We start from the raw sequence: 4,980 nt of genomic DNA on the forward strand, positions 1-4,980 counted from the left end.
ATGTCTGCAAGTTCCTATTTTCCACCTTTTAGCACGTGAAGTCAAAGCATCGATCTGTTCTGACCTGACCTACAGAGGATCCCTGCCAGAAGTCCCACTGAGTTTATCATCCCATCACTTTACTTTAAGTGCACACATTTATTTGAGCAATTTTACATTTCATCTTCCAAAATTCATACGTGTGGATGCTCAAAATGGAGTAGGCTGAAGCAATAAGCTTATAAGTGCCTCCCCCATGTTCAATTCAATATACATTTACATAACATAATGAATTACTCCAGCAAGGTAAAGAACCCTGTGATATAGTTAAAACACCTGACACACACACACACACTGTTCCAACTGTGTGTACATTTTTATATGTTAATATCCTGTCAATTTATATTTCGGACCTGGCCAATCTGATGTTTATGCAGTATTTGTCACAGAGAGAGGGAGAGAGATAGGGCAAGGAGGAGAGAGAGATGGGGGAGGGGGTATTTGCTGTATTGACTCTGGCAGAGCTGGATTTGATATGTTGTTGATGGTGACGTTTTAGCTTTAAATGAACACAAGGAATGTGCCAGCTAGCCTAATTTTAAGAAATGTATTTTATGTGTGTGTCTGTTTTGGCAGGTCTCTCAAAGTTGAGAATTTTGGTTCTTTGTCTCTGACTTGTTCGCCACCCCTGCCCTACATGTTCCAGCAATGTCCTAATGTGTGGAATGAGCCCAGACCTGTTCACCACAAGTGCCTCTAAAATCCTGCACTGTCACTCAGAAAGGTGTTACTTTGGGTCCGAAGTAGCCTGGTTTTGCCAGACCCTCGTACTCATTTCGTACAAGGATCTGGAACTTCACAATTGAGCTCCGTTATCAGGTGGGAGGGGTGAACTCCTTTGAAACAATTGGATCTGATTTTCACTTGCGTTTTGTGACGTGACGTATGTAATTAAAGGTATGTAACTCTATCATAACTCTATCATAACTCTATCACAACTCTATCACAACTCTATCATAACTCTATCACAACTCTATCACAACTCTATCACAACTCTATCATAACTCTATCACAACTCTATCACAACTCTATTATAACTCTATCACAACTCTATCACAACTCTATCACAACTCTATCACAACTCTATCACAACTCTATCATAACTCTATCACAACTCTATCACAACTCTATCACAACTCTATCACAACTCTATCACAACTCTATCACAACTCTATCATAACTCTATCACAACTCTATCACAACTCCATCACAACTCTATCACAACTCTATCACAACTCTATCACAACTCTATCATAACTCTATCACAACTCTATCACAACTCTATCACAACTCTATCACAACTCTATCACAACTCTATCATAACTCTATCACAACTCTATCACAACTCTATCACAACTCCATCATAACTCCATCACAACTCTATCACAACTCTATCACAACTCTATCACAACTCTATCATAACTCTATCACAACTCTATCACAACTCTATCACAACTCTATCATAACTCTATCACAACTCTATCACAACTCTATCATAACTCTATCATAACTCTATCACAACTCTATCACAACTCTATCATAACTCTATCATAACTCTATCACAACTCTATCACAACTCTATCACAACTCTATCATAACTCTATCACAACTCTGTCATAACTCTATCACAACTCTATCACAACTCTATCACAACTCTATCATAACTCTATCACAACTCTATCACAACTATCATAACTCTATCATAACTCTTTCATAACTCTTGGGGTCATTCCTTGCACATTCCAAGGCTTCAATTTAAATGTCTGGATATTTGGGAGCCGAGCCAGGACGGATTGAAGAGCTTCATTTACTTTCATATCCGCCGCCATTACCAAACTACAACCAGCAAATGCGGCGCAAATGCTTGACGTCACCTACAAGCCCCGCCTCCCCCGCTCACTGAATGGTTGGTTGAAATTCAACCGCTGAAACTCGGCCACTGAGATCAGACCCAGACGTACATGTAGGGAAATGATAATTATTACTTATGGCTAAGGCCAGGCTTGGTCCGAAGTGCCGTCATGCACAAGCTTAATATAGACGGTGCAGTTACACGTGTGACCTGAGGTGGCAGTAGTGAGTATAAAATGACCAACTTTGCATCTATTCTCTTTAAGACTTTTTCAAAACATCCACAATGCATTTGTTTATGCATATTGTTGTGGCTCGGATGAGAATGCGCCTTAACGCTTCAGGAGGGGTTCAGCAGAAGATGCCGCTTCAGTGGAGTTCATGCAGTGCCTCCGTGGTTTAAACCCTGCCTTATTATTAGCTGCCCGCACATTGGCCCGGGAGGAAATTATAAATTCTCTCTGAGCGCTGATAACCGTTATGTCCCGGTATCTCTGCGATCTGCAAAACGCAGCGCGGCCCGGCGTCGCAGCCTCGGTAAAAGGCTGTCATTTTTTTCCGATGATAAACTTGTTTAATTCCAGCGCACTTGACACAGCAGCGCGAATATGCATGAGCGAAATGTGCATTATTAAAACGTGGGGGTTCGGCTCGACTAATGCAATAAGGACAGGGGCCGCTCCGTTAATCTTTCACGCCGCTCTGCTGACGCGGCACGAGATCCAGGCCATCTATGTGTCTTGTTATGGACGAGATGTTCAGGAATGAAGGGAATCCCTGGAGTTAGGGGGAAACGGCGGAGAACACGTCCAAGTAATGACTTCTGTGGAGCAGATCGGGGCGTGTGGATTAGAAAGTGTGATATGTAAGCGCTGACACAGGTAAATCTACTATTGAAGCTTTTCTCCAGCTTGCACGGCGTGTCCTGTCTCTGCTACATCAGTCACTCTTCTAATGTGGGGAATAATTGCCTCCATTTGAACAGCGGTTGAAATTTCAATTTGTTAGAAAGCCATGACAAACATGTGGCACCTCTTGTGTGTAGACCAGGATGTTCGCCGGTTTAGCTCCTCACATTCCTGTGTCCTGTTAAGGTTTGAAACAATTCTGCGATGGTTAGGGTTGGGAGCAGGGCCAGATTTAAGAAAAATGGGCTCTGGGACGTAAGTTTTTTCATGGCCCCCCATCTGTCTGTCCAAGATCAATTAATGATTTTTGTTTTTATTTGAACATGCAGAAGTAACTAATGACCCCAATTAGAGCTCCATGGCCCTTGTGGAAGAACCTTTGCTACTGCCAGACTGGTGGGGGTGCATATTTAAAGCAGTACTAAGTAACGTGTTTACCTTAATAAATCCTTCCCGTAGTCCCTGTGGGGGTAATACAAGTGTATATGGGATGATTGGAGGGTCTTTCATCTCCGCCTGGTGTCTCTGGCCAGAAAACCATGTTTGCAACTTGACTGCCACCGGACCGAAGCCACCAATGCACACTAATGGAATCACGAAGAAGAAGCTAACATGCTAACGGGCAAAGCTAACTGCGGGCTAACGTCACTTTAAACAGTATTTACAGCCAAGTTTGAGTGAAAAAAATATTTCCATTGTATAATTGCATGCACAGTAGCCCTCTCTCCCTTCGCCTTTCCTGTCAGCGTAGTATTTACTCTCCAAGACAATTAATAAGTTAAAAAATCGTAACTTGCTACTACACCTGCAGTTGCGCTTATGGCCTCTAGGGGGAAGAGTTACTTAGTACTGCTTTAAAAGGGGGGTCTGGGGCTCCTCCCACAGAGATTTTTATTTTTTATTTTAATAGTGCAAGTTGGTGAATTCACATGCATTTTAACAGACCAATAGGTACATATTTTTTCCCAGTGTCAACTCAATGAAAATGGCCCAAACCTTGTGTAGACCTGGTTTAGTCCTGGATTATTCCTGGTTTAGACCTGTTTTTTTTCCTGGTTTATTCCTGGTTTAGACCTGGTTTAGACCTGGTTTAGACCTGGTTCAGTCTCGGGTACAACGTCATCTGATTAAGCCTTACATGTGAGGGAGTCTGCAAAGAGAGAGGGAACTCTCTATGCCCATGGACCCCTCAACCTGCTGGGCCCCTGGGCTTAGCCCCTGTAAGCCCCTGCATAAATCCGGCCTTGGTTAGGAGAGGATGTTGGAATACTTGTTTTGCACCACAAAACATCGTCATGCTTTAAAGGGAGGTGGTAAATAGCTGGGATGACTAGTCTGAATTTCAGACTCCTTTAATCCGTGGTGTCCTGCACACAAGGGCTATACTTTACACAAGATATTTTTCACTGGCAAAGCCCACATGGCATCTCCCCTTAGTTTCCTGCGTTTCATCCGTGAGAAGAAGAGGGCCAAATAGGGTGCATTTTTTTGGCACCGTCCTCCACCTCGGGCCATAGTGAGCTGTGCTCATTCTAACGAGACCTGAACAGACTGAAGCCTCTGATTTGCCAGAAGAGACAGCCCTCAAAAACTGCACGTCCTGCCAGATCAGTATTTCACAACATCGCATGGCGGTGGTAAAAGGTGATTTAGCCGATGATAATGTGGTAGTGTGAGGTTTCAGTTTGAGGTGAACTCAAAGATATCAAACTATAAACACAACGGACCCATTTCTCCCAAATGTTGTTCATAAACCTGAATACTACACAGGTGCCTGAGACTGTCTACAATAAAAGGACACTCTTTTGCTTTAATCAGGGGTATGTGCCTCACACAGTGAAGCATCTCCTTCATAGAGTGGATCAGGTCATTGATATGGACAACGATCACAGGCGTATTATAATGTTACTGCATATTTGGGATGCTCTGGATGGGCGTACTATACAGGACGACAACAGGACGTGCACAAAAGGACCACTACAAGCTGGTGTTTGCCCCTCACACCTCCTACGTCAGACTGAGCCAGGCCTGCTATATTTCAGCGTCGCATTTTGATTGTATTCACTTGTACACATTGCACTGTAATATACAAATATTTTAATATATTTTTTTTTTTCTCATCAATATGACCTGTTACTTTTTCTCCCAATACAGGAAAATGTATTTACAAGACAGTCCATGA

General features: G+C 42.8%; 1 long non-coding RNA gene across 1 annotated transcript; it reads right to left on the bottom strand.

Moving 5' to 3' along the window:
- Positions 1-3,731: 3,731 nt before the first annotated feature.
- LOC306976006 lies at positions 3,732-4,039 on the bottom strand. Its single transcript, XR_013793740.1, has 2 exons — positions 3,873-4,039; positions 3,732-3,794 (listed from the first exon to the last, which is right to left on the bottom strand). It is a non-coding gene; the product is annotated as an uncharacterized lncRNA (long non-coding RNA).
- Between the last annotated feature and the right edge of the window lie 941 nt (positions 4,040-4,980).

This window comes from Gobius niger, assembly GCF_951799975.1.
Source record: "Gobius niger genome assembly, chromosome: 16".
NCBI lineage: Eukaryota > Metazoa > Chordata > Actinopteri > Gobiiformes > Gobiidae > Gobius > Gobius niger.